This window comes from Triticum aestivum, unplaced genomic scaffold (genome assembly GCF_018294505.1).
Source record: "Triticum aestivum cultivar Chinese Spring unplaced genomic scaffold, IWGSC CS RefSeq v2.1 scaffold98769, whole genome shotgun sequence".
Classification (NCBI taxonomy): Eukaryota; Viridiplantae; Streptophyta; class Magnoliopsida; order Poales; family Poaceae; genus Triticum; species Triticum aestivum.
The window spans coordinates 181,338-208,759 of NW_025228110.1; the positions used below are offsets into that span (position 1 = coordinate 181,338).

Below are 27,422 nucleotides of genomic sequence, written 5' to 3' on the forward strand. Positions count from 1 at the left end.
TCTCTCCTCCTTCCCCCCCAAGTCCTAATCCAACTAGGAAAAGGAGGGGAGTCCTACTCCCGGTGGGAGTAGGACTCCTCCGGCGCGCCTCCTCCTATGGCTGGCCGCACCCCCTTGCTCCTTTATATACGGGGGCAGGGGGCACCCCATAGACACAACAATTGATCATTGATCTCTTAGCCGTGTGCGGTGCCCCCCTCCACCATAGTCCACCTCGATAATACTGTAGCGGTGCTTAGGCGAAGCCCTGCATCGGTAGAACATCATCATCGTCACCACGCCGTCGTGCTGACGAAATTCTCCCTCAACACTCGGCTGGATCGGAGTTCGAGGGACGTCATCGGGCTGAACGTGTGCTGAACTCGGAGGTGCCGTGCGTTCGGTACATGATCGGTCGGATCATGAAGACGTACGACTACATCAACCGCGTTGTGCTAACGCTTCCGCTTTCGGTCTACGAGGGTACGTGGACAACACTCTCCCCTCTCGTTGCTATGCATCACCATGATCTTGCGTGTGTGTAGGATTTTTTTTGAAATTACCACGTTCCCAACAGTGGCATCCAAGCCTGGTTTTATGCGTAGATGTCATATGCACGAGTAGAACACAAGTGAGTTGTGGGCGATATAAGTGATACTGCTTACCAGCATGTCATACTTTGGTTCGGCGATATTGTTGAATGAAGCGGTCCGGACCGACATTACGCTTACGCTTACGCGAGACTGGTTTTACCGCCGTGCTATGCACACAGGTGACTAGCGGGTGTCAGTTTCTCCAACTTTACTTGAACCGAGTGTGGCTACGCCCGATCCTTGTGAAGGTTAAAACAACACTAACTTGACGAACTATCATTGTGGTTTTGATGCGTAGGTAAGAACAGATCTTGCTAAGCCCGTAGCAGTCACGTAAAACTTGTAACAACAAAGTAAAGGACGTCTAACTTGTTTTTGCAGGGCATGTTGTGATGTGATATGGTCAAGACATGATGCTAAATTTTATTGTATGAGATGATCATGTTTTGTAACCAAGTTATCGGCAACTGGCAGGAGCCATATGGTTGTCGCTTTATTGTACGCAATGCAATCGCCCTATAATGCTCTACTTTATCACTAAGCGGTAGCGATAGTCGTAGAAGCATAAGATTGGCGAGACGACAACGATGCTACGATGGAGATCAAGGTGTCGCGCCGGTGACGATGGTGATCATGGCGGTGCTTCAGAGATGGAGATCACAAGCACAAGATGATGATGGCCGTATCATATCACTTATATTGATTGCATGTGATGTTTATCTTTTATGCATCTTATATTGCTTTGATTGACGGTAGCGTTATAAGATGATCTCTCACTAAATTTCAAGATAAAAGTGTTCTCCCTGAGTATGCACCGTTGCCAAAGTTCGTCGTGCCCAGACACCAATGTGGTTACGCTCGGTTTAATGTATTGTAGTAATGCTTGGTTTATGGTGCTAGTGTCTTGGAGAGGAGTTTTTTAATTTTTAGCTTTAGAACCAAATCCACAGACGGTATTTGGCCTTGGAAACAGAAGCCAACTTGTGCCGCAGAGGAGGCCAAGTCCGTCCTTACCTTGGGTGTTACCGAGTGGTCTATATCCCGGGGGACCGTCGTGCTTTGAAGATCTCTGGAGTTGCGCAATATTGTACTGCACATGAGTTTTTTCTCCTGTGGTTTTATTATCGGGACATTCACTATTTTGCATCAGGTTTTTTTCGTTTTTTTCTCTTTTTTGTCCTTTTACTTCTTTCTCTTTTTCGGTTTTCTTTGTTACTTTCCTCAGTGTCATCGATTTTATCTGGTTTTTCCTTTTTCTTTTTTACTTTCTATCTGGTTTTTTCCTTGTGCAACACATTTTGGATAAAGAGGTTAGCTTGCAATCTTCATAAGAAGTACTTTCGTCCGTTTACAAATATAAGATGTTTTGTATATTTTAATATGAACTATATACTGACTAAAATGGATGAACTATTTTAATATAGACTACATACGAACTACTCCCTGCGTCCCATAATATAAGAACATTTTTACACTACACTAGTGTCAAAAACGTTTTTATATTATGGGACAAAGGGAGTAGTAAACGAATTAACAAACACACTAAAATATGTCTTCTAGGAAAACACTTTCTCGCGGTTCCACTTCCAACAGAATAAAAGGAAGAAAAACAGTTCGAGTCCTCTTCTAAGGAAACACTTTCTTGCCGTTACAACAGAGCAATTTACACGCGCCAGAAAAAGAATAAAAGCGCTCTCATTCCAATATTGTTCCCGCAATTATTCTATCAGTTTGTCAAATTCACATCTAGATGTTATTTAAGAATATCACATCTAAGCTCCCACAAGAATATAATGTAGCAACAAGAAACAAAAAAAACTAGGAAAAAATAGACCACAAACAGAGTGAACATCAAGTTAGATGTGACATAACTATGTCACATCTAGATGTATTCTAGACAGACCCTTATTCTATCTTCTTTCCATTACTTAACCTGCATGCGAGGAAGAAAAAGCAAGAGAGATATGCGGCCATGCAGGGATAAATTCCACGCAATTAGCCTTAACTGGTTTTAGTTTGGTATAACTGCCCATGAAATGATGGACACAGGCGGCCACTATCCCCGTGCGATTCCTCTTCTTCTACGTCTTGCCGTGGACATGGACGGCGACGCGAAGGAGCCGAGCATCGTCCACGAGCTGGTGCCACTTCCTCTACTCTTCTTCTATCTCTTGAAGAGGAAACCAGCGCCTGCGCCGGCGGCAGTTCTCGGTCCGCTCGGTCGGACCGAGCTAAATCCGGATCGGAACGGCAGTGTTATCGATCCCAAACGGGCCACCCTGAGCCCTATATATATCCGGCCGACCCGGCCGAATCGCCGCATCAATCGCAGTCGCATCATGACGCCCAACAAGGTCCAGCCGCAGGGGTCTCTTCTCCTGCCTGTACAGCGGCGAGCGCGACGAACCCCATAACTTCAACTTCAAGGCCGCCCGGTGAGTGCGACGGCCCCCCTAACTTCAACTTCAAGGCCGACCTCCTCGACCTCATCCCCGACTTCTACGAGGAGGCGTTCGACCGGCTGCCCGTCCAAGACATGTCGGACGCCGTCGCGGATCAACTATACGAAACCATGCGCGACGGCAGCCTGTCCCTCGGCCTCCTGGACCCCGTCTCCAACATCATCCTCGGCACCCTCGCCCTCCTCCCGCGCGACGACTTCCGGCCAAAGGAGGAGCCGCCCGCCAAGAGGATCAGGAGGTCCAAGAGGCTCGCCGGCATGGGGCAGCCCAAGGATAGCTTGTCGTCCGCAGGGTTACCTGGCGCAGAGTTGCTCAGGCGTCCTGCCAGGCTCTCGTCAGGTTGATGACGAGCTACTTCGGATGCATCACCGAAGAACAGGCCACCCGCTACCTCCACTGGGCGGGCGCCGACCGCGCCCGCCCCGTCCTCCTCGTCGAGCATGATCTATACGCTGCGGAGCTCGTGCTCCCTGGCCCTGCCTCCGAGAGGACTCAGGCCGCGCTCAGGTGTGCGGCGATGCATGTGTGCCATTCCGCGCCTGACGTCCTTGTGCGGCTCCAAGTGTCACCTTTGCCACGTCAACGACTCCTCGCCACCGCCCCCTTCCTAAAGCCGGGAGGGCCGAAGCTCACCGTTCATAATGTTAACACCAACATGGATTTGCTGCGGTACCAGGACGACGGCCCCCTCGACCTCCAGGTGAATTTGCTGCCGGGCGGGAGGGGGGGTAGTCGTCTACTACCGGAACCTCAAGCCCAGTGAAGGAACATTTGAGGTTTCCAAAAGCACGAGCTCCATGGACGGCTTCGACATGGTCACCATCAATGTCGAGCGGCATGGCGACCACTTCGTGTCCTTGCGGTCTCATGAAAACAAGAGATCCATGATATCAGCATGTCTGGCAAAGGCCGTGAAAACATCTCATAGGCGTGGGTTATTGGACAACTGTGGCGGTGATGCCTGCGAGTACACCCAGTCTCTCAAGACGAGGCTCCACGCCATGATCCACACCTTCTATATCAAAGCCGTCACCATGCTACCCTCTGCAGGGCTTAGGCTCATCCGCGACATCATGTTCGCCAGCCCACTGCTATGGCCCCATGGACCCCATCTCCATCATCATCCTCAACTCCATTTGGTACAACATAGTGTGCCCGCTCCCACACGCAGACACTGAGATCCAGGTGTACGACATCCTCGACACCCTCTCCTTGCTTCGCATGGAGGTCCGGTCCTTGGAAGGCCTCATCGCCACCGTTCGTGCAAACCCTGAGTCTGGATCATCCATGCAGTGGGTGATAGAGCACCTCTGCTGCAAACAATGTGACTTGTCCAAGGAGACGCACACACTACAACAGTTTGTTGCCGCAGCCGCAGCGGGTCGACATCCATGGCCCGCTGCACTAGGATCATTCCTCACGTCGTTCCTGACACCCGGCGTGTTGCTTGACCTACAAAACTTGCTGACCACTGGTACCAATGATGTGATATCACGTGAATCTCTCGATCAAATAGAGCACATTCTCCGAGACATCACACCACCGTTGGCTCCCGAACCTCGCGATGAGGAGGCCGAACTTTGCACGGAGGCTAAGGTGATTCTTCTAGAAAAGAGATCATGGTATAGGAAGATGAAGTTATACATTCGCTCTGGGGTCGCACAAGCGCTGCAAAAATATGCATCGGAGCATCCTTGGGTACATCAACCTGGCTTTAATTTGTTTGTGTTCATCATTATTTATTTGGTACATACGTAGTACATATATATTCCATACATTTCTATATCAGTTGACCTTTGTTGCTGCTTGTTTTAGGAACCAAAGTATGCAACGAGTGTTATCTGTGGCGTGGAGTCCACTTGGGAATCCTTGGGCAGGGAATGCTGCCACGTTAACTTTGTGGCTGCTCCCGAATCAGGGGCCCATAACCAGTTTTTCTTCGCCCAAGTCAATTGTTCGTTTCCTTATCAGAAGACAGAACCAAGTTTCTGCTGCCCTCTACTCTTCACGCACACCACTAAGTCCCCGTTCCTTGAGCACCTATATACGCAGGTTTTTGGTTTTCGTCCGGTTTTTCATAAATTAACTGAGCAATTCTCTTCTTAATTTATCAATCAGGCAAAAGTTTTGGCTCAGTTTGAAAAAAAATGCAGGTTTTGAGAATTAAAGAGGAGACTCCCCCCCCCCCCCTGCTTTGTCGAAAGGGGGCAGCTACGCGTCTGCCGGGTGATGTTTAGAAAACATCCGCCGCCTTAGTAGCCGTAGGATCGTGAGCTAGCCAACCATCTGATCTTCTTTCAGTGAGCGTGCATCAACCTTTGCAACAAAGCTTGTGTTGCGCTCGGCGCTTTGCAACACGAGTCTTGTTGCGTCCTACCGAACCTTATTTTTTCTAAAACAAGGCATGTGTTTCAGAAACAAGATCTCTGTTATAGAAAAAAATAACTTTGCTCTTGCCCCGTTGCAACAAACGTAGCAGTGTGCGCTCGTTCCCTTGGCAACAAGAGGCTTGTTGCAGAAATGAAAAAAAAAAACCTCACTAACGTCATCAAATGTCTGACGGGCATTTTAACCTTTTCGGCAAAGATTATGTTGTAGAATATTCTGCAACACAGAACATGTTGCAGAAACGTCTGTAGATTTTTTTGCAATAGAGTTTGTTATAGAATATTTTCTACAACAAAGATCATAGGTGATGCTGTGGAAATATTTGCAACACGGATACTATTGTAAAAAAATTGTAATAGAAGTTGTGTTGCAGAAAACATTTGTAACATATGTCATGTTGCAGAAATATTTTTGGGCTTCGCTTTTTTGCAACATAGGTGATGCTGCGGAAAGACTTTTGTAACATAGGTAATGTCACATAATTTTTTGTTGTTTTGTTTTTTTTTGCAGCATAAATGATGTTGCGGGAAAAAAATTGCAACACAGGTAATGTTGCAGAAAATTTTGCAATGAAGATGGTGTGCAAAAACATCCCCACATGTTACTGATTCATGTGGTAGGAACACAACTATTGTTCGTCCTCGTCGCTTGCAACTTCGGCATTGCAATTGCAATAGGGAGGCGGCCGGTGATGGTCGGGGACGACACAAAGGAGGTCAGCGGAGGCACGACTGCCCAGCAGGCGCCGACCGTCGGCGGCAGCTAACACCATAGCGGCATCCTCGCCCGAACTCATCTATGGCTGCGCTGCAGGCGGCGTCCGCGGCTGACCTCGTCTACGGCTGCCCAGTAGACGTCGACTGGCCATGGCAGTGACACCGGTGCCCGATCTCGTCTATGGCTACCTTGCATCTGCGAATACATCAACGCCTACGCCCAGGCGCTTGTGACCATCTTATCCATTCCCTTGCATATCAGAGATGACGAGAAAAAGGAACCGCTTGCTATAGTGGTTGGTGGCCCCAATGCAAGATACGCGTCGCGTGGAACAAGGGGCGGATAATGGGGTGGAAATCGGTCGGTTGAACCAGAGAGTTTCCCATCTTTTATTCTTACAAATATAATTCATCTTGTGTTAAAAAAAACAAATATACTTCATCTTTCCAACTCAAAAAAAGATATGTCATCTTTGATTCACAAAACCTAATCACGAATCCCATTGAACCGATTAACGAACCCTATGCACAGTTCGTGAATCAGAGATGTATACTTCCTATTGAATTAGATTCACTGGAAGTGGTGAATCTTGAATCAAGACCCGTATCGCGAATCGAGAGAATCACGAATATGGTAACTATCGTATTATTTGCCGTACAAGGTTCAGATAGATTTTGTCGTACGTTTAGCATCGTTCATGCTGGGTTACTTTCCTTGGCACCTTGCTCCAACTTCCACATTCCGGGTCGGTACTTCCACTGTAAACAATTTACTAAAGTACTCACCCATGCATTTAGCTTCAAATATATATCCGTACCATTCTATGGTGATTTCTACCTTCCTCTGTCGTCACTCGTCTCCAAGGAATCAATGGCCTATGATTCTGACTTAATAAGGACACGGTGTTATTAAGGGTATGTTTGGGACTGCTCCACTTAATCAAAATCAGGTACACTCGACCAAATCCACTTTAGAGCAGTTCCATCCAGGAGTTGCAGCTCCATCATAGAGCAGTTTATCATGTTTGGTTTCCAGCTAGCCCCAGCTTCAAGAACGGGTAAGATGTGTTAGGGGCTGCGTGACGTGGGAAAAAACGAATAATATCCACTTACCAATGGTAGCGGTGGGTGATTTTTCATCAACTCATGAGGGCTTTTCAACTTAGAGTGTTCTTGAAGCATGCTCTGAAGAACTTCACGAAAGCAGGAACTTATACCTCATATTCTAGTGTTTTTTTAACAGAACATCATAAAGCTACTCGTTTAGCTTGCACTTTTTAGAGGAGCTGAATTTTCAAGAGCGGGATAGTCCAAACAGGCCCTAACTATGTGGCCGGGAACAGAGTCTACCACCTTTCCATGCGACCCGGAATAGAGTCTACCACCTCATCCGGGTAAGAGCATGGTTAATAGTACAGCCAGCTGATGGCTATATGATGTTGACATGTCATCTATAGCCAAGGTTACAGCCGGCACGTACAATAGTTAGATGTTAAGATGTCCTACTTTATTAATGTATGGCTCACATACCACTTTCACATAGTGCCTAGGAGCATGTGTTGCAGTTGGCTCTTATTCTGTAGCTGGTTCCTCTTCTCTCTTCTCCATGTTAGCAGAAATATACTCCCTCTGTTCACTTTTGTAAGTCGTTTAAGACAACTGAAATTGAACTGTTTTAGGTGTTGTCTTATAAATGTTTAAAAGGTCTTATAAAAATGGATGGAGGGAGTAGCATTTTAACTCATATAGCCTGCTTACATAAGCTTATTGTAGTTGCTCTAAATATATGGGCGACGCTATGCGTCGGCTGGCAGATAATTAGAAAAGATGCCGGCTTGCTGACCATTGGATGTAACGTTAACGGATGTCCGATCTAGGAGTACTCCGAAAGCAGCCATCTCTTTGGAGGGGCGTCGTAGAAGGCCCTCCGCAACAGCTAGCTTGTTGCAATCACCCGAGCATGTACTTCTTTATTTTTTACAATAGAGGTCTTTTTTTTTGCAACAAAAGTCCTGTTGCATATTTATTTATTTTTGCAACAAGGGTCTTGTTGCAGAAATTTTTCGCAACAAAGGTCTTGTTGCATAATTTATTTATTTATTTTTTGTAATAAAGGTCTTGTTGCAGCAATTTTTCATAACAAAGGTCTTGTTGCAGAAATTTTAGATATCGACTGCAAAAATCCTTTTGCAACAAGGGTCATGTTGCAGAATTTTTTGCAACAGAGTTCATGTTGGAGAACTTTTTTGCAAATACAGACCATGACATGAAGGAGATGGTTCTGACGGCAGGAAGAGCCACGGCCAAGCCGGGCGTTGCTGCGACAGCTTGAGGTGGTCACGGGCATGGCCGAGGCTGGCGTTGCTGCAGGAGCTTGAGATGGTGGGGCGAGCGTTGTTGAAGGAGATGATGGTGGCTGAGGCGGGTGTTTCTGCGCATGGGAAAAGGTTGAGAAAGAGATAAGATTAGGGAGAGAAACGTGGGTAGTCCAGTAGGCCACGTGTCGCGCAACCAGGACGGCGGACGCGAGCGTGATAATCCGTCGGTTGATGTTAATCATTTCCCTTGTCGAAAAGCCTTATGATTTCTTTTGCGACCTTTTCGTCTTTTGATCTTATATAAGATGCTTATTCTTGTTTTTCTGCAACCAACGATGCTTGCTTGTTTCGTCCAATCATAGGAAAGGCCTTATGCTTTGTCAAAAAGCCTTATGCTTGCTGCGATCAAGTTAACTCTCTTGTTGTCCTTAAGTTAATAAAATGGCTTGTGCCTGCAGCTGAGATCACGTTATCTGGCCTAGCTAATTCGGTTACATATTCCTTGTGTGTATGCCTCTGAATCTTGCTATACACCATATAGGCTAAGCTATCGATTAATACTACTTCAATATATGTAGCAGTTTCGATATAAATTAAAACATTTGTGTCTTTTTGCAGCTTTGCTGCTGATTGCGTGTAGAAAATTTCAGCATCTTAAGATGTTTTTGGGATACACTTTCTCTAGTAACCTTTATTGTGTCAAGCATTGTTGCTTAAAAGTTAAAACTGTCATTGTTTTATGGTGTGGTCAGTGGAACTAATGCAAAATAGACATGGTTTGCCCTTTGCCAAACATTTCACTTGGAAGAATCACTGCCGGAGCTGTTTTCTTGTGACTGATACATAATCAATTCTGGTTTTGGTGACAGGCCGTTGCTTCCATGGAAAGGGATCCGCAAGGAAGCTTGTGTATCCAGATTCAACAGACTATTTTGAGTGTGATGGTGATATTACTAACGGTTGAAAATTTTCAACTACAAAGTTGAAAATTTTCATGTACATAATGGATAAAATCTTGGTCACTAAAATTTCTTTCTGTGTCATTTTAAATGGTAAGTGAAAAATGCTTCTAAATTCGATTTGGAGTATCGTCTCAAGCAACACTTGCGGCAAGGAGAGAAACAAAATATTTCAGGAAACAAAGAGTTATAAACAGAAGATTTTTAGGAAACAAACAGCTATAAGCATCAACACTAAGGCAACATGGCCTTCAGTTCTTCAATTTCTGAGTTTCTTTGCAGGGATTTCAACTTTTCCTTGTAGTTCAGGGGGTTAGTGCCTCTTATTGTGAAGGATTGAAGTTCTTGTGCCAGGGATTCATTTCATGACTTGATACTGCAGCTTAGAGGTGCATTTGAAACATGACAAAACAGGTGTTAAATTTTTTTTCCATAAATCTTGGATCGGATTCCACTATGGTCAGATAACGGAACAAAAGATTCAAAGCATTCAACATCGCAAAAGAACCAACCACGTCCAACTCCTACTCTCAGGTCCAAACCAAAAGGAAGGCTAAACCACCGCATGCACCGCTAGTGGGAGAGAAGAGGGAAACTACAAAGACAACCCTTTTTTCATAGGAGGGCTGAGAGTAGTCTATGCATCTACACACATTTCTGCATAGCAAATCACAATAGAAGCCAACCGAATATAGTAGTCTATGCATCTACACACATTTCTGCATAGCAAATCACAATAGAAGCCAACCCAATATAGTAGTCTATGCATCTACACACATTTCTACATAGCAAATGACAGTAAGATGGATAACATGGAACTTGAGGCTGGTCATCTTCATGAAGAATGTACCATCCACATGCATGAGCAGACAAAAAAAAAGGAACATGACATGAAGTTATAGAAAGAACCTGTAACTTAAATAAGGTGCATTTTCACAATATATAGAGCCCCTAACGTATATGATTTCACTCAGTTGTGCCTTAGAAATAAAATAAATATGGCATCGTACACTGAAAGACGCCTCAGACTTCATAAAAATCTGCTGACCATACTAGAGTTCAACAAAATTCAAAATTTAAAGAATTCTACCCTGTGCTGAAATGATATATCAAGATGAGCATAATCTACCAGTGTTCAAAAATAAGATGGAACAAATATTGCATGGAATATGCTACATTAAGTTACTAACACAGCAACGCAAAACATGAAATGTCTGATGCACTCCCTCCGTAAAGAAATATAAGAGCGTGTAGATCACTAAAGTAGTGATTTAAACGAGGGAGTACCTATGTATCCGTTTGCTACCAGCATCAAGCCATACATTGAGCAGAAATCATGCAACTAACAGTGCTATTTTGCATCGTATTGAGAAATGACAGACTTACTAATCATCTGCGATCTATCAAAGGTACGTGTCCAAGTCACTTTGAATGGATACTCCTCACGTCGTTCTACAACTAATAGTGCTTGATCATGGTCTGCAAATCTCACATCAACATAGCCGCCTTTCTTATTTGGATCCAGGAAAAGAGACTGCAAAATTAAATTTCAGAATTAGAACATATGTTAGTAACTTCATGTAGGCTGCAGTTGGAAGAATTAGACAAAATTAAATTTGAGAATTACAACATATTGGTATAGAATGATTACTAATGCACATTACCTGACCATACTTCTGTGCGTAGTACTGTACCACAAATTCTGAAACCATGGGTTTACCATCTAAAGCCTCACACCGAAGGGTATCTTTGGGATCATCGTCTGGGAAGTGATTCGTGGGCAGGGGAGCCTTTCCAGATGGCTTTTTGCTCTGTCCAACTGCAGAACTGGGAGAAGGTCTCTTCCTGGTTGTTGACATCTAAAACAGAGTGAATTTAGTCACACACACACACGGTCAAAAATAAGTTAAGAGCACACTAATCAACGTACTCTTGGACAATGACCACCAAGTAATAAATGTAAAGGGACAAAAATAAGATTTTCAGCTCAAAGATTTTTTTTCCCAGAGTCATAAATGAATTCACAGTGCACAGAGGGACATCTTCCTGTACTCATTGTCAGATAAGTAATGAATGAAATGGAACAACCGGCCAGTAATTTATACCAAAAAAAAGGGAGTAACAGGTTGTGCTGGGGAATGCTCCCATGGCTAAGGCCACCCAAGGCCAGCTAAACGAATTGAGAGCATCCGTGCGGCGAATTTAGTTAGGAGAGTGATGAATCTGACCTGAGCTGACCTGCCGGTGGAGAAGGTGTAGCAGACGCGGCCGCCGCCGCCGCCGGAGGTGACTTATGGATGACGGGGAAGGGTTGGGGGCGTCTTGGTTTAGGGTTCTTATTGTATGGTTCGATAGCCCAAAGTGGCCCAGCCTAGGCAATCTCAGCCCGGCCTGGGCCCGCCGCGCCGTGGCTGCGCGTGTGCCGCTCACAACTTTCTCGACCGCTCAATGTCTCCAAAAAAAAAATCTCGACCGCTTCGGGCGATTCCTATTTTGCCCTTCAAGCGTCCATTACTGTGTATTTTTTTACAATAGTGCTTTGAACCTACGACCTCCCGTCTCGACGCGAGCGAACAAATCAAACTTATGATTGTATGCTTAGAGTGACAGTGGTATCCTCAGGGTTCAAGTCTTGGTGCTCACATTATTTCTGGACTTATTTCGGCGCTGGTCGTGGGGCGTCCGAGTGGCACGAGGAGCTGCGCGGCAGAGGTGGCGACGCATGTGTGGATTGGATTTGGCGTGCTCGTGGTGGCGGTAGCCAGATTGATGTTGTAGCTCCGTCAGGCTGTGCGGGATTCGGTCCGACAGTTATGGCTGGCGTGACGGGGCGTGGTGACAACCCCCCTCTCGTTTTAGTGTTGCGCGTCCCGGCTCTGGCCGTGGGATTCGTCTCCGGCGGTCTTTTTGCTGAAGGTGTTGCGGTGGCGGCTGCCTGCTGGGCCTCCAGATCTGGCTGGCATGGTTGGTGAGGGGTGGCAGCCCTCCCATCCCTACTCTTGTGGCCGCCTTGGGTGATGCGGATCTGCTCGAGGGTTGGACTCCGGGGCGGCGGCCTCGGGACGGCGGTTGATGTGTCCGCTGTCGTGGAGTTCGTGTGGGCGACGTGGCGGGCGTAGTGTGCTTGGTGGAGGGAGGCTCGTCTCTTCTGTCTCGTCGGCGAGGCGTGGTGGTGGTCTCTGCGTGGCGATGGCGTGGTTGTTGTGCAAGGGTGTGCGGGTTGGCGTTGGTCGGACGCGCGAGAGTGATGGTGCTATTGATTCGGGCGAAAGCTTGGCCCGTTCTTCCTTGGAGGCGCCGTCGTGGTGATTTGCGCATCCTCAACTCTCGGGTCAAGATCTCGGGGCGAAAGTCAAGTTCCTGGTTGGATCAGGCGGCGACGTCGTCTCTAATGTCGTATTCCTTCTTTGGGGCACCGTCTAGAAGATCTTGGTCCCATTTGTGCTTCCTACAGGCTGGACGTGCACGGCATCGCGGTCGGCAGGTGCCTGACCGGCGGTGAGGTTGGTGTGGCGTTGCGACGCGTGTGGCAACGACGATGGTGGCGAGCAGATCCGAGTCGCAGCTTGTCCTTCTACTGTCGATAGTCGGGCGCGCTTATGGGTGTGCCCATGCTGGTTTCTAGTTGTGACAGAGAAGTCGGGGCTGCGGAAGGCGAGGCCACTGCGGCAATGATGACTCCATGAGGGCGGTTTTCAACGGACGGTGCTCTCCGGATGTTGCGCTAGACTAGGTCGGTGCGAGGCTTGCAACTTTCTCCTGTGATGCTCATCAGCAAAATCGGAGCTGCCATGTCCTTGACGTTGTGGTCGACTGTTTGGTGTTGTTGTGGCCAAGTCGTTCGCGTGTGCCCCGTGTGGGGTTTGTATCTAGGTTTTTGCTTTTCATCTAATTAACCGGGCAACTCTCTTCTTCTTAATCAATGAAAATGACAAATCTTTTGCGTCATGTCAAAGGATTTTGACCATTCAGAAAAAATAGCAAAAAAACCAAAAAAATCAGAAGTTTTGTAGGATCAATGATAGTCATGTCCGCAAGGCGCGTGCAAGTTTTTGTGTTGGTTGGACACTCCGGGAGCTCGTGGCAAAGGAAAACAAAATTAATTTATGCCTATGAACAGTAAATTCAAAAAGTAGCAACAAAATAAAAAAATGATTTTTTTTGGCTTCAAAGAGGCTTGAGTGCACAAGGTGCTTGCAAGTTTTGGTGATCAAATGAGCGTATGAGGCGCTCTAGAGAAAAAAATAGTGCATTTTTACAAAGTATTTTTTAGCTAAATTTTGTTTTTTTTCTCCACGAGCTCCTACGATGTCCAAACACAACAAAAATGAGCACACATCTTGCACCTGAGTATCTTCAGTCCCACAAAATTTCATATCTTTTATTATTTTTCTATTTTTTCGAATTTACTGTTCACATGCGTACAAACATTATGTTTTCCTTTGCCACGAGCTCCCATGGTGTCCGAACGGCATGAAAATTTATACACAGCTTGCAGACATGAGTATCTTCGATCCCACAAAGTTTTAATTTTTTTGTCTTTTTTTGCTATTTTTTCAGGACGGTCAAAGCTCTTTAACCTGACGCTAACGGCATAGAAGGTCATTTATATAAGTGAAACTAACGGCGGAGGGGCAAAACTGAGCATACCTAAAAATTAGGGGCAAAAGTGAGTAGTGGGTTCGAGTTAAGGGGCATAGATGTAAATGCTCCTTACATAAAATTCATCATTGTCATACTCATGATCTAATGCAGGCAAAGTAACAATGATATGGTCAGGGGCAAAACAATTCCCCGAAAACAATAAATCAATAATGAATAAATAGATACATGTTGTACTTAAAACCAACCATTCTTGTTGCCTGGCTCTAGGATTAAAGAGAGACCCTAAGGAGATGATCAGAGGGGGAAGCTGCACATCTACAAGGACTTGTTAGGGAACACAACAAAATTATTTGATTCCATTGAGTTAAACAAGGATAGCGAGATCTGCAAAAATGTAGACAACATGTAGGCTTGTTATGCACTTATTATGGCTAGTATCAACCTCATATATTTTTTCTGGATCACCATCTGTTTAGTTAACGGACCATTAAAATGTCCTTTGAATTTCCTAGGCACCGCGGATAATCCCTTCCGAAGATGAAGACTTGCTTCCAAGTGAAGAAGCAAGGCTTGAATCTAGTGAATTTGGTTACATATTGTATGCGCACACAGCTTCATGCAATAATTCTATCGTAATTATCAAGCGGATAAAAGGGAAAAATAATACAACCCTATTTATTTATACTACCATACTACCTTCGTTCCTTTGGAATAGGTATGATACTATGCAACAACATAATTTCCAAAGAAACAAGTGACCAACTTTGTTCGAAACAATAGCCCTTGAGTTCATCTAAGATCCATAAGAAAAGTAGTCGCATAACTGAAATGAACAACGCACAAAGTTTTGACATCCAAATGCAAAAGGGGTGAGAGGGCAATCATAAAGAAACATAAGTTAAATTTAAAAGATAGCAATCTCATATCAGGATATGACTGTCGAGAGCATTACCGCCAGTTAAAAGTGAACCATGCTTGAAACCTTTACTTTCAAAAACATTGCACCTACATGCAGCAAAAATCCATAAGTCAATGATCAATAAAGCAGTGTCCATGGGCGGGACAAACTAAAAAATGTAAGTGTATAATTAACCATACATCCAAATCATGTAATAACCTGCATTGGTCATTCTTCGGACATTTCTTCTTTCCTGAGTAGACGGAAACATAGAGAACAAAGTAGTTATCATATAAATTCCATAGATGTTGATTTAATTTGGAATGAAAAAAAGGCATATAAAAATTTAATAGCGTGGCAATGAAAATGAGAAGATGGACAGTCTAATATAATGCAATAACTGATACGGAAGAAACATCAATAGCTTAAATTGTATTTCTTGCAATAAAAATTTACTTGCTCGCTTTTTCCTCAATTGAATCCCTAACCTGGACAATACTCTTATTTCTATGTGCCAGAAAAAACGGAATATCAAAGCTAAGTATATAAGAATCCCGGGTGAACAATTGCAACAAAGCACTAACCAGCGATAAATTTTAAGAAAATCCATTAACTGTGCAGGCAGCAGGCGTGTTACAATATAGAGAGATTGGAAAATGTCACCTCCAGTAATGTAGCGCAAAGGAGTGGAACGAAGCATGAATGAGCGGTTGTCTGTTCTTCTCCATGTACATGGATCAGCAGTAGAGGCCAAGTATATACTCCCTCTGCCCAGAATATAAGAATGTTTTTGACACTATGCTAGTGTTAAAAACGTTCTTATATTATGGGATGGAGGGAGTACTTGACTGAACTCCACTCTTCGTGTACAAAGAGCCATGTCGCCTTCTAGCCGCTGCAGCATGGGAGGACGGCTGGGTCGCGTGACCCTCCAGCTGGTGGATCCATGGTGGCTGACCATCGAGCTCGAGGCAGAGAAGCTTAGGGTAGCCGTGGCGAGATCCATGCCAGCCAACCGGGCGAAGAGAAGGTCGTCGGGGAGGGCCACATCGGCAAGGTCCGGTCACCCAACGACCTGCAGAGCAACGGTGATCTCCACGAGCTATAGGTCGACGGCGTGCTCCATGCCCTACGATGGGGTACGGTGACCATGGCGGTGGCCACAAATCCCCATGCTCACCTCGATCTCCATGACACACCCCGAATGCCGAAGGCAGCAACGACCTCGACGAAATTGTGGCCTCCATCCGGCAGCGGCTCGTGGGTAGGAGGGCAGGCGGCGTCGCCTCGGATGGCGGCGGGGAGCAGCGTTGCTTTTGGATAGGTGGCTTCGCGAGGACAGCCGCGGCCCGCGGGGAAGCGCCCCGATCCAACCCTGCGCGTCGACGAGCACCTCCTCAGCCGCCGCCAAGCCTATCCTTCTCCTCCCTGATTCCCCAAGATGTGCCGCCGCCCCGGTCCTGTTGTTTCCGTATATTGTGCCATTTTTCCTCGTACCTAAACTGATGCGGGCAAGCGGATGGCAGAGTTTTCGTCCGCCCTTTAAAATTGCTAAATGCATTTTTAATGAGGATTATTGTTGTCTTTATGGTTAGACTTAAATGAGTGGATTCGATCATGTGGCTCTAATTACTCCGGATTATTATGTGTACACTGAGCGGGGTGCAGTTAGAAAAGAAAATGTTTGCTTGTTTAATACTCCTTTCGTTCCTTGATATAAGGTGTATATATTTTTGAGAAAAAATCCGAAATATAAGGTGTATTGCGTTTCACCACTCGTTTAGATAGTTTTTTTTAGGGATTTGATAACATTTCCTTATATAAGGCAAGCTTCTCTATTTTCTCATGTCAACTAGTCAGGTATAATCTCGTCCAAAACTTGTGAAATTTTCCGTCCACATATGTTTTTTAATTTTCATGTCAAAAACTATACACCCTATATTTAGAAACAGAGTAGATAGATATTACCCTAAAAAAATTAGATAGATAGATAAATATAGATATAGAAAAAAGAAAAAAAGAAAAGAAGAAAAGAAGATTCTGGCTCATACCAGACGCGTTGTGTCCTATGTGCCCATACCAGACGCGTTGCGTTGTAGTCTTTCTCCACCGGCAGTCTCTCAATCGTCTTGTGATGTCATCCCACGCCACCGAACCCTAGATCCGCCGCCGCCCAACCGCAGAAAGTGAGGCCGATGCTGTGGCCCTCGGCTGCCGCCGGACACCAGGAATCGCAGCCGATGCCGTCAGATCCGGGAGAGCGCAGGGGTCTGTTCTCGTGCTTGTTCAGCGAGTGCGACGCTCCCCCCTTGGACAAATCGAATTTGGACGCCGATCTCCTGGAGCTCCTCCTCGACTTGCACGAGGAGGCTTTCGGCCGGCTGCCCGTCCATGACATGCCGGTGGAAGCCGCCGACCAGTTGGCCGTATCCATGCGCGAAGGCGGCCTCTGCCTCGGCCTCCTCGACCCCGTCACCAACATCATCCTCAACACCGTCGCCCTCCTCCCGCGCGACTTCGGGGACATGGCAAAGCCCGACAGGAGGAGGTCCAAGAGGCTGGCCGCCGGCAGGGTGCAACCCAGTGACTACAGCAGCTGGAACACCAGCTGGGTTTTGCCATCCTCCGGCAGGGTTACCTGTGGGCCGTCCACCCGCAGGGCTACATGGTACTCTATTGCTGGGGCGTCCCGCCAGGCTCTCAACAGGCCACCCGCTACCTCCACTGGGCACGCGCCGATCTCGCCCTCGCAGTCCAGCTGGTCGAGCACGATCTACACGCTGCTGCTGTTTCACCACCCGACCCTGCCTCTGAAAGGACGCAAGCCGCCTTCAAGTACGCCGCAAGCTGTGGGCGGCGGCACCCTGCGCCTGATGACCTGGTGCGGCTCCAGGCGTCGCCCCTGCCCAAACAGTGCCTCCGCGACTCTGCCCCCTTGCTCGAGAAGGGAGGGCGCAAGCTCAGCATCGATGATGTCATTGCCATCATGGATTTGCTGCGATACCAGGTCGGTGCCCCCTTGGATCTTCAGTTCAGCTTGCGGCCAAGCGGAAGAGAGCTACTTGTCTACTGCCGGGACCTCAAGGCCGATGAAGGGAGACTAGACATTTCCAACACCACAAGCTCCGATGGCTTCAAAATGTTCACCATCAATGTCGAGCGTCATGGAGACCACTTCGCGGCCCTGCGGTCTCCTCACGAGCACAGATCCATGATCTCATCCTGTTTGCAGAAGGTCGTGAAAACCGCCAAAGCACACTTCGGCTCTGCGGTCATGATCTGTTCTGGCGATGCCTGCGAATACACTGGGTCTCTCAGGATGAGGCTCCACGACATGATCCACGGCTTCTATCTCAAAGTCTTCGCCATGCTGCCCTCTACGTGGCTCCACCTCATCCCCCACATCCTATTCGCTGGCCACTGCTATGGCCCCTTGGACCCTGTCTCCAACATCATCATCAACTCCATTTGACACCACATACTGCGCCCGCTCCCATCGTCAGCTGACTACAAAGTAGAGGTGTATGACATCCTCGACACCCTCTCTATGCTTCGTGTGGAGGTCCGTTCCTTGGAAGGCCTCACTGCCCTCGTCCGAGCAAGCTCCGAGTCCCAATGCTCGACGCAGCGGGCGATGGAGCACCTCTCCTGCAAACGCTGTGACCTGTCCCAGGAGACGCACACCTCGCTGCAGTTTACTGACGCAGCCGCAGCCGCTCGACACCCACAACATGCTGAGCTGGGATCATTCTTCGCTTCCCTGGCGCCTGACAGGCTCATTGACCTGCGGCTCTTGCTGGCCACTAGCGCCGATGGCAGGATCTCCTTTGAGTCTCTTGGGGAAATAATATCCACTCTCAAACAAAGTGCACTGCTGTTGGTGGCTCCCGTATCTCCCAATGCGGCTGAACTGTGCAACGAGGCTAAGGAGACTCTGCTACAAAAGAGGTCATGTTATAACGAGATGAAGTTATTCATCCGCGCTGAGCTTGCGCAAGTGCTGAAGAAATATGCCTTTGAGCATCCTCTGGTACATGGCTTTGTTTGTGTCCATTGTTTCTTTCTTGGGTACATACTACATTCTTAACATATCTCTTTCAGGTGCCTCATTTGACCTTTGCTGTTTCTTGTTTTAGGAACCAAAATATGAGCCAAGTGTTATCTGTGGTTTGGTGGCGGCTCCCAGATCCCTAGACAGGCTTTTCTATCATGTTCATTTTGTGGCTGCTTCTGAATCTGATAACCAACTCTTCTTTGCCGAAATAAATGAGCCATTTCCTGACCCGCCAAAACCAAATTTCTGCTGCCCTCTACCCCTGACATCTACTGGTAAGTCCCCACTCCTTCCAGTTAGCATGAGCAGCCATGTAGGTTTGAAACATTAACGAAAGGATTTTTAATTTTATGTTTCATCGAAAAGCCTTTTGATTTCCATTAAGGCCCATTCGTCTTTTCAATCTTACGATGCTTTGTCGTTTCGTCCAATCAAAGAGAGAAACATTAAAATATTCTACTATAGCTTCCATACAGAAGACCTTATATAGGGCACTGCATGCACCGGATTTTCTCTTTTCAGCAGCCTGTTCCTCGCATTTTAATTCTACGCCATTTTTCATATATGAGATTGAGATGATACAACAACTTAACGGCTATGTATACACCCATTTTTGACATGCTTGTGAATCGGCCATGAGAGACCAGTGTTTATTTGGAATAACTAGTTTATGGTCCAAGGTTTTTGAGTCGCCGAGTCAAGCCAAGTCGCCGAGGCTGCGGCTAGTGGCTTGCTGGCTTGAGTCAGCGACTTGGCTTGATTAGTCACCCCAAGTCGCCATGGCACAACAGTACATAGAGCAGCAGAGAACATAGATATACAGCAGCAGCAGAGCACATATACAGCAGAGAAAATATACTACATCTAAGCAGAGCACATGTAGAGCCCACCCTGCGCTCTCTTTCATATACTACATCTAAGCAGGGCACATATAGAGCCCACCCTGCGCTCTCTTTCCTTCAGTCCTCCTCCTTCCCCAGTCTCCACATATACATCAGCAGCAAGCCACTCAAGCCAGCAAGCCAGCGAGTCGCGCGACTGATCGCACCAAGTCGCCGGCGAGCCACGCGAGTCGCGCGACTTGCTCCCTGAGTCAAGTCGCCTGCGCGAGCCAGCCACGCGGCGACGACTCGGCGATTAGTCGGCGACTAATCGGCGATTAGTCGGCGACTCAAAAACAGAGTTATGGTCATTCAGATTTTCAGTCAAAAAACTGAGTTTTCCAAGCATGGTATGCATTGTCCTGTGAATATACCTCAAGAAGGCAACCACGGCACTTGATTTGATTAAATTGTAGAGTCCATTGAGTGTTTTATTTATTTATTTTGGCAAACACAGTCTGAATGAGAAATCATTAATCATGGGGCCGACTGGAACGAATCATGATGTATCAATTATATGAACTGGTATAGACAAACATATTGGCAAAACATCCACTGCAAACATTAGAAACTCTTGCCTGAAAGTATAGTTTCTTTGAATTAGTGAAAGCGTAGTAGATCTTCAGTATGCCCTTCTGCAATGCCACCAACAGGCCATCCATCAGTGCAAGTGCTCAGGCACCAGCAGGGCATTCATCAGTGTCAGGTGCTCAGCCACCAGCTCATTCACAAAGAAATCCAGCTTCTTATTTACCCTATGAACATGCCTCTCTATCACCACCTTCCACTCAACCTTCTCTGGTCACTTTGGTTGTCATATTTTGCATAAACCCTGGGATGTGTCACATTTCACTTCACACCATCGTCTAGATTGTGCACTATGATCAGGTTCTGGTATTTTACCTACTTGAATCATTGACCCTAGAGTATGTCTGTCTACCTATGCAGCACTTATCACTCAGGATGCAATTGGACCCGCCTGCGGCCTGTCCACAATGTTCGGCATTAGCTAATCGCAGGATTAGTATCAGCCGCGTCTGCCTGCTATTGTCCAGCAGACAGATGCAGATGCTGCTTTCCGTACCACTGATTGTTGTACATGCACTCAGGCTGGTTCACGCCAGCTTTTCATACTGGCTGCTGGTGCTATGCGGACACTGCTGTTGGACGCCCAGACTTAGAAATATGTTGCTAGCTCATGTAAACATGCTGGCTCTTGTACTGAACTAGGGCTTTCAGATAATGTAAACATGCATAGCTTGTACAGGTTAATAGCCAAAGACCAAAGTACATTTTAGCATAATAAGCACATGACACGAGCCTTGTATTCCTTTTAAAAAGAATATTTTTAGAATTAGATTGATGCATACACTTGTCAACTTCTTCAGACTGTACTTCACCACTTGTTTGCATATATTTTGCTAATCATGTTCATCACACATCTGACAACTAAATAGTACTACTACTCCTGTCTGAATTCCTTGCCTATTAGCTGCAAAAATAAAAGGGAATTTCTTGCCAACTAAGGTTCAGGTTCCTTCCAACAATTCAGAGTAATGGTAATACAAAAGAGTCTCATGCCCCTTCAGGAGTTCTGATTAGCTAAAGTATAGTACCAACTTCAATATTTCAGCATAATAAACGTACATCATAATTCTGATTAGCTAAAGTACAGTACCAACTTCATTGTGGCATCCTCTTTTCTTGACAGATCTTCCTCTCTGCTTCTTGATTCTGCACACAGCAGATCATGTGAAAGTTTTAATCTAAAGTTGTTGTATAAACCATTCCGGTAAAAAGGAAACCATGTATCATGTAAAGTACATAAACTACAGTATATACAAACAACTCCTTGCAGTATATAAAACTATCAAGTACACATACGTCTATGTGCATAGTAGTAGGTCTCTTCAGAATTTAGAATGTGACAAGAATAAACACGTACTGTCTCAGGTAGTGTTACTTGTTACAGCCGCAAGAATGCTTCTTTAGTATGAAAATCAGCTTACCCATACCGAGTTTAATATTAGCAGTGCATCGTCGTCATCTTCTGCCCCTGCCGCGTCTGTATTCACATCTGAGAATGTTTGCTACAGAGGCAGTTGTGTAGGAAAAACGTACCGCAGGCAGTTGTGTAATGATGCCCTAACGACCATGCACTCCCCTTCGACTGTGACAAAGAAGAGATGGTGTTTCCTTCGTTGCATTTGCTTGCTTGGTAGAACAGCTGCTAGGTTGTTTGTAGGCATGTGGGACAAAAAGCATTCCTTAAGAAAGTAAATGTCACAATGTGCAGGAATGGAGACTTGCTTATTGTCAACTTATCAAGCAATCTCCGTCGTCAATTTTAGTGGTAGGTATAGGTCTGAAGGATTCAATCAGCAGATTTTAACCAATCCTGGAGGCAACTCAACGCCTCCAAATTGTCGCTCTTCAGCCTGGTTCTATGGTCGCTAATGACCATTCCACCTGAATGCCAACTCAGACGCCACTGTTTATGCGGAAATCTCACAATTTTTGTTGTTGGCAAGCTCATGACTCCACTGTTTCTTTTTTTATGTCCTTTATCATTTTCCATTTTTTGCCCTCATTTTTTCTTTCCTCTCCCATTTATCTTCTATTTTCTTCTGTTCTAGATCTGTGTTGATCCTGTTTGCCCTTTCTTCTTGTAGCTGAATCTCCCGCCTCTTCCTTTTCTTTTCATTCTTCCTCTTTTTCTTGGTCTTGCAGTCCTCGCCTTCCGGCTCTGCATCAACCCCAGCTTGGTCTTTTCAGCAGCGCCATCCAGCTGATGTTGCGGCTCTTCCCTCTTCTTTTTCTTTCCATTATTCTTCTCTTCTGGCTCAGCATGAAGCCATCAATCCCCAGGTGGGTCTTCTCAGTGACTGTGTCCAGCTGCTGCTGCAGTTCTTCCCTCTTTTTCTTTCCATTCTTCCTGTCTTCCTTGGTCTTGAGAGTATCCTGAGAAGAAATCTGAAGCAGAATAACATTGGTTTAGTTTGACTTAGAGCAGAAAAAGAAACATTCATAACTAGGAGAGAACAAATACTAAGATGCAAAATCATGAGACAAGCAGACCTGGCCCTTCTTTATGTGATTGCCACAGTCCTTACCTTCCGCCATACAGCTGCTGCAGCTGCAGCTCTCCCGTATCACTCTGAGCGAATATGAAACATGGTATATACTCAAAAAATAAAGGACCAATTTTAGAGGGGCTGTAGCTGTACTATATGTTCAACTTGACAGTAATGAGCCATTAATCTGAGTGTTTTGCGGCTTATTAACGTAAGAAACCACATGTACAGTCAGTCTATTAAAGTGTGCTGCAGCTTAATACTAATAAGAGAGTGCTCAATATGCAGTCAGTTTATTGAAGTGCGCTGCAGTTTATTAATCTGAGCTAAGGGTGAAACCGTTTGGATTTGGATAGATAATGCCCATACCGTATCCTATTCCACATTTTTCTTTGGATTCAGAAGCGGTGCAGTTACGGAAACGAATATGGAATACGCCGGATAAAGGCGGAAACAGACACGGTATGGTTATGGAGCGGCGGCGGACTGGAAGCGGAAAAAAATAATCAGACAAAAACAGCAACAAATGATACATCAAAGCATTAATACAGCTAACAGTTCCATCTAGCCATTCCAAAACAAAACATAAATTTAGTCATGGTCCTCCGCCGGCCATATATAGCCAATGGCCTACACTTGCTGAATTATCGTTGCACTTGAAGATGATGCCTCACACGCAAGTGATTCCAAAACAAATGGGTTCCATACTTCCATTACAGGCTTAGACTCGAGCTGTATAGTGACATGTGTTGATCGTGTGTAATTGTGTAGCATATCCTATTCCGAATTCGGTTTTGGTATCCGATATCCGGTTCCGTATCCGACCGGATAGGTAAATCCTTGTCCCATATCCTGTAAATCTGGATTCGAAACCGGATTCAGACGGAAATTATCCGATCTTTTTCACCCTTATTCCGTGCCAACAATCTGCAGTTTATTTCCATACTCAGGTTCTTGGTTGCTAGCTGCAACTGAAGTGCATTAATAAGTTCCAGTCTTCTAAGTAAACTGACAGTAGGAATGGTGGATGTTCTAAGGCCGCAATTACTGACAGTAGGAATTGACAGCCTTCTAAGTTCCAGCCTTCTAGTAGGGATTTTATCCTATTTTTTCTAAGAGAGAGGCTATTTCTTATTTATGTTATCAAAGTACTCTAGTGGCTTCATTGAAGAATCAACACTATTTGGAAAGAACTGAGCACATCACATTGAATCAGAGCATACTGATAGTAAATCACACTAAGCATAGGTGGGAGAGAGGATCAGAGCTGTACCTTCTCATCATCTCCCGTCGGATTCTTGTCCTCCTCCGCCGACTTCTTGTGCTCGTCCACCGCAGCACCGGACATCTTGCTCAACGGGCGGGGACGAGCAGGGAGCAGGGTTGGCGCCGGCGGAGAGCGCATGCAGAGACGAGCGGGACGCCGGCCTGGCTGTGGCGAACGGCGGTGTGCCCTATCGGCTGGCTTGCATTGTTGCTTCGTTGGGATTTCCTCCCGTTAGCAGGCTATGCAGGCCAAGCAGGCTAGGCAGGACAAGTCCGCTTCATTTTTGCGGCTCATCCGCAAGGCTGTTTGGGTGTTTTTTGCGGCGCGGGCGACGTGGGCTCGTGGATGTCTGCGTCCGCCTTCATCCTGACTAATCACTGATGTCCACTTCATGTCTGAATGAGCTCCATCCACCTTTCTTTTATGGTCACTTCAGTTATGTTTTGCATGCACATTCACTGCATTTTCACTTTTCAGCATTCTGTTCCTTGCATTTTAATGGGTACGCCATTTTCTATATATAAGATGATACATCAACCTAACATAACGGCTATGCATACACCCATTTTCGACATACTTGTGGACCAGCCATCAGGGTAATAGGTTAAGATCAGCGTTCATTTGGAATAATTAGTTTATGGTCATTCAGATACATCAAGAAGGCAACCGTGATACTTAATTTGATTAAACTGAGGATTCCATTGGGTGGTCTTTTATTTTGGCAAACACGATGGCCCTGCAATTGTTTGATTCAGGTTCTTCTCCCCATTCTGGCCCCTTGTCCACCAGCAAGCATCGCCTCCTCTCCCATGTCCGCTCCAGGCATCTCCTCCTCTTGCTGTCTTCTGCAGCAGGCTTCTCCTAGCCCACCACATTGGCTCCAGCACACCTCTAGCTGCCCTGTTTGAAATAGAGTAAAAGGCATCATAAGTCCTGAAACTATTGGTGATGTGTCAGTTTAGTCCTATAGCTTTGATACTGCAGCTTTGGGTCCTAAAACTATTGGAGGCGTGTCAGTTTAGTCCTATAACTTCAAAACATCAGTTTTTGGTCCCAAACTGTTGGAGGATGTGTCAATTTAGTCCTATAACTTTGAAACTGCAGTTTTGGGTCCCAAAACTATGCAAGTTTGTTCATCCCAGGTCCTGAGCTTGCATGGCCAACGTACATGGTGCATTTTTTTTAAAAGAGCAGTTTATACGTGTTTACTTCCCCAAATGTGGTTCATATGCTTCAACGTCGCAGCGTGCACGCCCTCCACTCGCGTGCCCATGAGCTACTAGGCAACCTTGATAAGAGGTTTTGGCACGGCTGCTTGGGAGATCCCGAGCCAGTCGGCATGGAGGACGACATCCATCTCCATGGGCGCGGCCGCCGGAGAGACACCGAGCCAATCGGGATGGAGGACGACATCCCACCCTCTCTCTCTCTCTCTCTCTCTCTCTCTCTCATGACATTATCCTTGCCCTGATACCCTTGCCATAGAGCTGGTTGTGCATGTTGTCGTTTGGGCACGAGCATGGCCATAGATGGGAAATAGTCACTGCCGCGGGACAGCGCGGAAGTTAACCTGGTGGGTCCATGGGGTCAACGTGGCAACAATTCAAGCATCTCCAAGCGACACGGCGGTGGGTCAATGCTGACATGCAAGCTTAGGACCTGAGATGAACAAACTTACATAGTTTTGGGACCAAAAACTACAGTTTCAAAGTTATAGGACTAAACTGGCACACCTCCAATAGTTTTAGGACCTAAAACTGCAGTTTCGGAGTTATAGGACTAAATTGACACTCCCCCAATAGTTTTAGGACTTGTGATGCATTTTACTCTTTGAAATATCAGTATCTTTCTCCAGATCGACGAGTGCATATTCTTTCGGATTTGCAACCCAGTTTACAGTCCTGCCCTGATTGCACACCTGTTTATCATATGGAATGGTGATGTACAAGTTGACAGTAATCTCCAATCTCCAGTCTTTCCTGCAATAGAAGCCATAGACACATTGAATAGAAAACAAACACAAGGACCTATCCGCATCGATGTCAGGTCCCATTTATTCCTTTTAAAAGGCCATGTGCTCATACTTATATACACAAGTGCCAGCGAAATTTCTGTGCACACCTCTGAATCCTGATACATATCATGTGCATATGACATGCTACCGATTGGTGCGGCTTGAATGTAGCAATTCTGACCGAACTCAAGACATTTCTGTGCTTGTGCTGCTGAACGTGTGTAAAATATTTTAACATCTGAAGATGTTCTGGGGATACACTTTCTCTACCAACCTTTCTTTTCGTGTCAAGAACGGTTGTTAAACAGTAATTGTTTTATTGTCTGCTTAGTGAAACCAATGCAAATAGACAGGGTTTGCCAAACATTTCACCTTGAAGAATAGCTGTTATGTTGTGATTGATACATAATGATCAGTTTTGATTTTGGTGACAGGTCGTTGCTACTATGGAGAGGGGTCTGCGAGGAAGATTGTGTATCCAGATTCATCAGAACTTCTTGAGTGTAATATTGATATTACAGACTATGGAACGGTGCACGCGGATGGATTGTTGGACCCAGATTTCATCTTGGATTTTAGGAGAGACGTGCAGTTTGCAGAGGATCTGAGGAAGTACTGTGAAGAACAAAAGGCTGATGAGTATGAATTAATATGAATTCCAACAGCTGGAGAAGGGAACGAGTATGAATTAGGTCTTGAGCCTTATTAAGCCTGATGTAGAAATACTCCATATATTATGTAGTAGTATGTGCTATACTCATTTATTTATGGGAGCCGCTAGGGATCAAACTACAATTAGACCAGTGAATGGTGGTACAATCCACATGCATGGTGTGTTTGATTGCTTCATTAAAGGGTGCGCCACATTTGTTACGGGATTTTCCCACTAATTACGTCTAATCAGTTTCCTAGTAACTACTCCCTCCGTCCGGAAATACTTGTCGGAAAAATGCATAAAAATGAACGTATCTAGAACTAAAATACGTCTAGATACATCCATTTCTCCGACGAGTATTTCCGGACGGAGGGAGTGCTTGTGATTTGCTTCCAACAAACAAATATTAAAAATATATTTATTTTTGCAGATGCTTTTCTTTGCAGCGCAACATGTTTTTCTTTTTTGAAACTTGTGATTTGCTTCCAACAGACAAATATAAAAAGAAGAAAAAAAATTGCAGATGCAAAATTTTCAGGGTAAGGTTGCATGGAAACAT

The 27,422-nt window shown here is 45.7% G+C and overlaps 2 pseudogenes; both read left to right on the forward strand.

Annotated features, from left to right (window-relative positions):
• Nucleotides 1-2,671: 2,671 nt before the first annotated feature.
• Nucleotides 2,672-4,859, forward strand: LOC123173024 (uncharacterized; annotated as a pseudogene).
• Nucleotides 4,860-17,113: 12,254 nt separating this feature from the next.
• LOC123173025 (uncharacterized) lies at nt 17,114-26,863 on the forward strand (annotated as a pseudogene).
• The last annotated feature ends 559 nt before the right edge of the window (nt 26,864-27,422 follow it).